Source organism: Macaca mulatta, chromosome 2 (assembly GCF_049350105.2).
Source record: "Macaca mulatta isolate MMU2019108-1 chromosome 2, T2T-MMU8v2.0, whole genome shotgun sequence".
Taxonomy (NCBI): Eukaryota; Metazoa; Chordata; class Mammalia; order Primates; family Cercopithecidae; genus Macaca; species Macaca mulatta.
This window is the reverse complement of record NC_133407.1, coordinates 127301216-127310948: the sequence shown is the minus strand read 5'-3', so window position 1 is coordinate 127310948 and position 9733 is coordinate 127301216. Positions and strand designations below refer to the sequence as shown.

The window sequence follows — 9733 nt, the reverse complement described above, 5'->3', positions numbered from 1 at the left end:
GTATGTTTCCTGCTTTGGAAATATGGGAACATTATGGAATGCTGTCAGAAAACGACTAAGGAAGTCTCCAATGCCAAACCCAAGTATGTGATTTTTTTTTCTAAGCTTTTGATATAAAGAGCTAAAACCAGTTGAGGTTTGGTAAACTTACTCTAAGGGCTTCTGTATGCTTTTGAAGGACAGAGGAAAGTACTCGGTATACGAAACTTGATGGTTCCTTTTTACCAATGATCTCAAACCTACTCTATCCCAGAAACAGTTGGGGAGCTTTCTTTGAAAAACAGCAGCAACGTGTTATTGAGTTCTACCTTAGAACATATGAAACAGATTCTGTGAGATTATGTTTTCTGTTCTTTTCTTTCTTTCTTTCTTTCTTTCTTTCTTTCTTTCTTTCTTTCTTTCTTTCTTTCTTTCTTTCTTTCTTTCTTTCATCTTTCTTTCTTTCTTTCGACAGAGTCTTGCTCTGTTGCCCAGGCTGGAGTGCAGTGGCACAATCTTGGCTCACTACAAGCTCCGCCTCCCCAGTTCTAGCAATTCTCCTGCCTCAGCCTCCCGAGTAGCTGGGATTACAGGTGCATGCCGCCAGCGCAGCTGATTTTATGTATTATAGTAGGGATGGGGTTTCACCTTGTTGCCCAGGTTGGTCTTGAACTCCTGAGTTCAGGAAATCCACTTGCCTCAGCCTCCCAAAGTACTGGGATTACAGGTGTGAGCCACCGCACCTGGCCGAGATTATGTTTTAAACAAAAATTTGTGAGCCAACAAACAAACAATTTTTTCATATTATTTTGATGCAAGTGGTTTCATAGGTGTTTGATTAGCACCAGAAACTAGTTGAGGGACTGGTGATAAATTAGGTACCCTCTCCACACATCTGACTGGTTTTAAGTCTCTCTGGAGCATGTCTGGAGCAGGGCAGAGAGGCCAAATAAGTGGATAGAAAATATAGCTACTTTCCTCACCATCTAAAAATATCTCTTCGGAGTACAGAACATCATGACTTCAAAAATGAGTTGGATATGAATGTTTATTAACTAAATAGAATCTGTTTATGGTGCAGTGAAGGATGTGGTGGTGATGGTTAATGAAGACCATTTTATTCTTCCTTATACTGTATTTCTTTTTTCTTGGAGATGGGATAATCATGTACTGACTATTGAATGAAATTATTTTTGTCATCTGTTAACATAATAAAGCTGATATTTTGTCAAATTTTCTTTTCATACAGAGGAATTAAGTATATTGTAGGTAAGATACAGATTGTTAATTGTTACATGACTATGCTTGAATTGTGTGATTTTTAAAAAGCCACTCTTCAGATACTTGACTTTTATTTATTTGTTTTGTAATAGGCAAAGGAAATCAAAAGGAAATTATTGCCACAGGAAACAGAAATAAAAAATTAGAAGTGTTAACAGTAAGTACATTTTTGTGAACCTCTACAGTAAAAGAAAGAGAACATTTTTCCTTGTAATTGTTGTTCAATGGAGAAGTTCTTTCATATAAACATATGGTAAACATAATCATCATAGGAAGTAAAAGAATTTCAATTTATCTCCTTTTGCTGAATTTGTGTGCATTACAAAACTGTAAATTCAGGTTAAGTTTTAGAATTTGGCTTAGATCAAAATCTGCCTCAAGTACTACACATGCATTCAAGAAAAAAAAAAAAAAAAACAACCTCTAGACAAAGGGAACCTTAGCGTTATTCACCATTCTTAAAAATAAAAACTAGTCCAGGCATGGTGGCTCACACCTGTAATTCCAGCACTTTGGGAGGCTGAGAAGGGCAGATGACTTGAGGTCAGGAACTTGAGACCAGCCTGGGCAACATGGCAAAACCCTGTCTCTACTAAAAATACAAAAATTAGCTAGGTATAGTGGTGCACGCCTGTAGTCCCAGCTATTGGGACACTGAGGCATGAGAATTGCTTGAGCCCGGGAGGTGGAGGTTGCAGTGAGTCAAGATCATGTCATTGCACTCCAGTCTGGGTGATAGAATGAGACTCCATCTAAAAAATAAGTAAATAAAATAGAAATAAACATAAACACTGTATTTGTAAGTAGTTTATACATGTGATTGATCTAAATAAGTTCTTCAACCCTGGAGTTTCTTAGCAGATGTTAACAAATCTAAACCCTAGAGTATGCAAACCATCTTCAAATTGGCTGAGACTCATTCACTAAATGATCCATATAAATGACTGTACAAGGATAAGGCTGGTTCCAGGAAAAGCCAATGTAGAATGGAACAAGGAGGGCATTTTTAGTCTTCATTTCCTTTCTTCTCTCTGCTTACCTCCTCATAAACCAAGAACATTTCTAGCCAAATCCTAATTGACCACAATATTGTTTCATAAACTGGTTCTCTTTCAATGCTTCCTTCCTCTGCCTCTTCCTTTAGTAAACCAATGCCAGCTCATCTCCTGTATGAGTCTGCTTCATCTGCCATAACAAAATATGACAGCCTGGGTAGCTTAGACCACGTAAATTTATCTCTCACAGTGCTAGAGGCTGGAAGTCCAAGATCAAGGTGTCAGCAGATTTAGTTTCTTCTGAGGTCTCTCTCTTTGGCTTGCAGATGGCCACCTTCTTACTATGTCCTCATAGTCATCCCTCAGCCTGTGCTGTTTGTGTTCTAGTCTCCAATTCTTAGAAGGACATCAGTCGTATTGGATTAAGGCTCACTCATGTGATCTCATTTAACTTAATCACTCTATCTCCAAATGCAGTCACACGCTGAGGTTAGGGTTAGGATTTCAACATATGAATTTTGGGGGACATAATTCAGCCCATAGCACCTCCCATACATGATAAGAGGGCATGACAGGCAGACTGATGTGGGGGATGGGATTAGGAGGAGATACAAACAGCAGGAAGTCTTTTGTCTTGAGGCTGTTAGCCCTCTATAAATTAGAAAGATGAGGTAACTTATAAGAAGTCATCTGCTCAAAGTCTTCAATGCTTGTAAAAACAAATCTTCTCAAGCTGACTTTATTGCTAATACATTGTGCTTTTTAAAAGGAAACCACTGTATATGAGACTGTGTTTGATGGAGGAGCCATTGATCCAGGTATGGTGTTTAAATATCTTTTGAGTTAAGTGCATTTCACCTATTTAGATATTAAACTATGTGAATGAATGACTTATTCTTTTATAAAATGAGACTGTGTCCTAAGGAATACTATTTTAGGACCAGGCAGGTAAAATAAATGACTGTAAGGGGTCAGATAAAACAGTAAATTCAATCATCAATGGCAGCTAATGCTTGGGGGACGTGGCTGTCACTCAACTCCATCAAATTACTGGGAAGAGGCCTTGTGTTGCCATAATTTTGGTACTTCAAAAGGAAGCTAGAAATCTAAATTGTTACATGAAATCCACCCACCTTTAAAAGTAGTCAAATAATTCAATTAAACTCTACTGTGTAGGCCAAATAAAACGCATCTACCTCATTCCCTAGTTATATGTTGTGCAACAAACTTCCCCCAAGACTTACTAGCTTAGAATAACCACCATTTTATTATATCTCACATTTTAGTGTGTCAGGAATTTGAACAGGTTATCACCTGGACCTTTTTTTTTTGTTGTTGTTGCTTTATAAAGGGTCACTTCAATGATATTCAGCTGGCAGTCTGTCTGGTCTTGCAGGTCCACAGTGGCTTCACTCACAAGCATGATAGCTTGGTGGGAACAGTTACAGTTTGGCCCTGCTGGGTCCCACTTCCTCTTCATATAATCTCAGGGCCTAATATGGTTTGGCTGTGTCCCCACCCAAATCTCACCTTGAATTGTAATAATCCCCACATGCCAAGGGCGGGGCCAGGTGGAAATAATTGAATCGTGGGGTCAGTTTCCCCCACGAAACTGGTAGTGAATAAATCTCACGAGATCTGATAGTTTTATAAATGGGAGTTCCCCTGCACAAGCTCTCTTGCCTGCCGCCATGTAAGACGTGCCTTTGCTTCTCTTTTACTTTCTGCTATGATTGTGAGGCTTCCCCAGTCATGTGGAACTGTGAGTCCATTAAACCTCTTTCATTTATAAATTGTGCAGTCTCAGGTGTGTCTTTATTAGCAGCATGAGAACGGACTAATACAGAGACTCTTCATATAGTTGCTCCAGCAGGGATAGGTGAACCCCCTACGTGGCAGTTTAGATCTCTTGGAGAAAGCCCAAGAGATAGGAGGGAAAGTTGTGATTTCTTGAGGATCAGGCCTAGAAATTGGCATAGCATCACTTCTGCTTCATTAAAGCAGTCAGAGTCTATCCAGATTCAAAGAGAGAAGCAGCACCCCACTTCTCAAGGTACGGGAGTCAAAGAATTTGTAGCCATCTTTAATCAACCACATCTATAGTCCAAATGGGTCATGGATTTGCAATCCCTGTTCTAAAGATGTATCTGTTATGATCCCTGGAATTGCCAAGCAGATCATACCTCCATTTTATAAAACATTTTGAAGGTTTTTTTTCATGCATTTCTTTCCTAAAGAAAGAGGCAGAAATAGAAAGTCATCAGAGTTATTGGAAAAGCCCTGGTATAGAGTTAGAAGACTAGGGTTTGAGTGTTGACACAACTACTAACACTCCATGTGAACATGGACAAATCACTTAACCTCCCCGAGTCTCCCTTTCACTGGCTGCAAAGAAGGCACAACAGTGTGGGCTTTCTCTCTTTCATGGGGTGGTTGTGAAGTTTAAACATGAATATAATAAAGTAAAAGTCATTTTGTAAACTGTCACTCAACATGAGGTATTAGCCATAGAAGACTCATTGGCACGATAACAGCTTGAGACACTTTACTGCAAGTTAAATCCTGACACCTCTGGATAGCTTGGCATGCAATTATTGATGCTTTATTACTGACTGCCAAGCTCTCCTTAAAGCAAGTCATTCCTTTAAAAAGTGTTTTGTAAAATTAAAAACATACTATTTATATCCTAATCTGATCTATATTAAATAACTTGGCCCTAATGAGTTCCAATTTCCAGGAATTCATTGAAAGCATACATGAACATTTATTGAGTGCTCACCTATGCTAAATATGACTTGTCCTATTGAAGTTCCAAACAATGAGAATTAACATTCTATTTTCATATTCTATCTTCCTGTGAAAGAAGTATCATTGTTGTCCCCATTTCATGGATATTAAAACAAGGCTTAGAGTCTAGAGTATGGAATAAATGTGTCTAGAGTAACATGGCTTTCTTTCCTTTCAAAGGGAGGAAAAGAGTTAGTGGAAATGTTTAGAGCAGAGATTTCATCTTAATAGTGGTAGAATAGAGTCAGATAAGGAGTAGGTAGCTAGGTCCTTAGGTACAAGGGCAGTAAGATGACTGTTGTGTGCCAGCTGTGGGTGGAGTGTCTTGTACCAGACTTCTTGGTGTAAGAATGGCAGAGCAGCCCGCAATGGACCTCCATGCCCTTCTCTGGGTTCTTTCTCTACTTTCTTCTTATTATTGGAACTGATAAAAATTACTGTATGCCATTTCTTGTTTCCTTCTTTAAAAAAGTATATATATATATAGGTTTTTTTATTATTATACTTTAAGGTCTGGGATACATATGCAGAACATGCAGGTTTGTTACATCGGTATACACGTGCCATGGTGGTTTGCTGCAACCATCAACCTGTCATCTACATTAGGTATTTCTCCTAATGCTATCCCTCCTCTAGCCCCCCACCTCCTGACAGGCCCTGGTGTGTGATGTTCCCCTCCCTGTGTACATATGTTCTCATGGTTCAACTCCCACTTATGAGTGAGAACATGTGGTGTTTGGTTTTCTGTTCCTGTGTTAGTTTGCTGAGAATGATAGTTTCTACCTTCATCCATGTCCTGCAAAGGACATGAACTCATCCATTTTTATAGCTGCATAGTATTCCATGGTGTATATGTGCCACATTTTCTTTATCCAGTCTATCACTGATGGGCATTTGGGTTGGCTCCAAGTCTTTGCTATTGTGAATAGTGCTGCAATAAACATATGTGTGTATGTGTCACATATGTGTGTATGTGTCTTTATAGTAGAACAGTTTATAATGCTTTGGGTATATACCCAGTAATGGGATTGCTGGGTCAAATGGTATTTCTGGTTCTAGATCCTGGAGGAATTGTCACACTGTCTTCCACAATGGTTGAACTAGTTTACACTCCCACCAACAGTGTAAAAGCATTCCTATTTCTCCACATCCTATTCAGCATCTGTTGTTTCCTGACTTTTTAATGATCACCATTCTAACCGGCATGAGATGGTATCTCATTGTGGTTTTGATTTGCATTTCTATAATGACCAGTGATGATCCGTAAAAAAGTATATTTTATAAATACTCATTTAGTACTTACAAAGTACCAGGCTTGTTCTAAGCAGTTCATAATTATTAAGTTGTTTAAATCTTTATTGTGTTAAATATATACAACACAGAATTATCATTTTAACCATGTATAAATGTACAGTTCTGTGGCACTAAGTACATGCACATTGCTGTGCAACCATCACCACTACCTCCAGAACACTTTCGTCTTCCCTAACTGAAACTCTATACTCATTAAACAATAGCTTTCTGATCTCCCCTCCCCATAGCCTCTGTTAACCACCATTCTACTTTCTGTCTCTATGAATTTGACTACTCTAAGTACTTCATGTAAGTAGACTCATACAATATTTGTTTTTGTGTGGCTGGCTTTTTTTTACTTAGTATAATGTCTTTCTTCAAGGTTCATCTACGTTGCAGCATGTGTCAAAATTTCCTGCCTGTTTAAGGTAGAATAAACATTCCCTTGTACTTACATACCACATTTTGTTTGTCCAGTCATCCATCAACGGATTCTTGCATTGCTTCCACCTTTTGGCTAGTGTGAATAATGCTGCTATGTAATCTAGTTAATTTTAACATTATTATTCTTAGCAAACTGAAAATGTTTATATTTAACTATGCAGTTGCAGACTTATTGCAAGATGTTTTTAGGGTATTTCTAATATCAAATTACAGTAAACATTTACTGAATTCTGAGTGTGGTCAAAATGCTTTTACATGAATTGTACATTCTGACAACTACTTATGAGGTAGTGACTAGTATTATCCTCATTTTATAAATGAGAAAACTGTGGCCAAGAGAGATAAGGCAACTTCCCTACAACCATATTTTAGTGAGAGGAAGGAGTCAGGATTAGAAGCCAGGCAGTCTGACGCAGAAACCTTTATCCCTAACACTATTCATGACCTCTCCTATCATTGAATGGCCTGACAAAAACCAGTGGATCAACAAAGACGTGGCTTTAGGTACTTCCATTTTCAAGAGAAAAAAACAAGTGTACAAGATCTAATAAAGACAACAAGCTATTGCAGTCACTTTTTGTTGATTCAGTGTTTGACAGATACTCATCACCTTTGGTCTACTCAATAGGAGGACATTGTTACTGTATGTTTGGATGGATACATTTGACTTATTTTGAACCTGGATGTTTGATGTGTACCTCAGCAATTGGTTTTCAGTTCCAACATGAACTGTTGAATGAGGGTATAGACTTTTTGGTGGTATAGATTTTTGTGTGTGTGAAGGAAGGGAAATGCATTGTCCACTTTAGTACAGTGGTCCTGGAAGAAGAATCACCTTTCAATTAATGTATCTTTGAGAGCAGACTTAGCACTGTGAAGTTTCACATGACATTTAAAGAAGAAAAATACTTTAAAATAAAAATAGGTTTAGCTATATTTGTTAGAACGTACTATCGTTTATCAAATGTTCTGTGGAACCTAAAATATGATGCATAAGGTACTATTTTGTTCATGGAGCCCAACCTAAAGTGAGATAAGACGTGGCCCCCTGCCCTAGGTTGTTAGTATTTGGAGTCTGCAGCCGGACTGCTGGGATTCAAATCTAGGTCTGTCACTTATAGATGATGTGGTATTGGCAGATTACTTAACATATCTGTGCTCCAGCTCTCTTATTTCTAAAATGTGGCAAATAATATTTACTACCTAACAAGGACATTGAACAGATTAAATAAATTGATATGTGGAAACAGAGTCTGGCATATAGTAAATACTATAGGATCAGTTATTACTGTTATCATTGTTCTTTTTATTCATTAATTACACCTCAGTCACCTAAGAAATAATTGGTTGATTTCCTACTATATCAGGCCATTTTTTTTACCTTATTTCTTTTCTCTTGTATATTACTGTTACTACATTATTGTTTCTGTGAAGGGTTGGCTAATTAAACCTCAGACCCTATACATGGCAGATTAATTTCAATTAAAAAACCCATTTGACTTAAAAAAACTTTTGCTTTTCAAACAATTACAAACTCACAAAAAATTACAAAAAAAAAAAAAAAATACAGAGAGGTACTGTGTACCCATTACCCAGCTTTCCCCACAGGTCACATCTTTCATTACTATAGCACATTGCCAAAATCAGGAAATTGACGTTGGTACAACACAACAAACTAGACCACAGACTTTACTAAGATTTCCCCAGTTATTGCGTATATTTATTTTTATATGTCTATGTGTATGACATTTAATTACCTTTATAGATCCAGATAACTACTACCACTATCAAGATGCAAAACTGTTCCGATACCACAAAATAACTCCCTTGTGTTAAAGGGGCAATTTTTAATGCATATGAAACCACATACTGCTTCAGGTTCTGCTTCTAGTTTTTCCTTTGGTAAGAGAACAAGACTTGAGAAGATAAACTCATCACTATGCCAGCTATCTAGCAAATGCTCAATAAAACATTTCATGGGAAAAATAAATGCTTTGCAAGTTCACTGTAATTCACTTTGTCTGTGTTTTGTTTTTTCCTTCCCACAGTCTCTGGGAATGTATATGAATATAACAGCAGAACAGGTGCAAGAAAGTGGAAGAAGACCCCCAGGCACCAGAAGGAGCCCTTGGCAAACACACATTCCCTTCCAGAGGTCCATCCTTTAGAGGAGTCCACATCCTTAAACATTCCTTTGCAAGGATAGCATTTTTCCAGTGCCTGAATGATTGGTTTTTTGTGTGTATGATTGTCACAGGCTGTTTTTCTTGGCTACCTAAAATTATAGACATGAGGCCAGCTGCTTTGTCTGTGTTTATAGCTTTCTGTGAGCTTCCATTTCAGGGTGTCTGTGTGAAGGCGGCAGGAGTGGTGAGCTTTGAATCTCTGAACATGTTTTCCTGAAAATGAGATACTAAATTGACATATGTTCATTGTCTTACTCTGCCCAGTACAGTGTGTGCTTTTTAAGATCAGAGACTATTTTTCTCACTGCTTCAGCCCCAGTACATGCTTGGCACAGAGTGGGGACTCTCTATACATTTGTGAATAAATAAATTTGAATATATGAATTCAGATATCTTGCCTTTAATTCAAATTGCTTATTTCTCCATGACTCATGCAACAGAAATGGGAATTATCTTTAGAAAATAACTTTTTTGGTGTCTGGTAATCATTAAAAAAATCAGGATTTTTTCAGCACTTTTCAAAAGCACAACTGATCTTGCTTTTAATTTTCTTTTTATAGCCCTATAGAGAATAATCACCTGAAAATTTTACTTATTAGTGAATTGCCAAGGAAATGTCAAAATCAAGTCTTATGAGAGCTATGCACTTAGACAATAAGTTTTAAATGGAATCTCTGATTATCTCCTGCCTTGGATATCAGAAGATATACGTTAGAAGGAGGCCAGAAATGCTGTTGATGGTAGAGGCTAAATTTACATTTACTCCAT

General features: G+C 37.6%; 1 long non-coding RNA gene across 1 annotated transcript; it reads left to right on the top strand.

Moving 5' to 3' along the window:
• The first annotated feature begins 714 nt into the window (after nt 1-714).
• On the top strand, nt 715-9290 carry LOC106992366 (uncharacterized). Its single transcript, XR_003726995.2, has 3 exons — nt 715-1417; nt 3025-3073; nt 8828-9290. It is a non-coding gene; the product is annotated as an uncharacterized LOC106992366 (long non-coding RNA).
• Nucleotides 9291-9733: the final 443 nt, after the last annotated feature.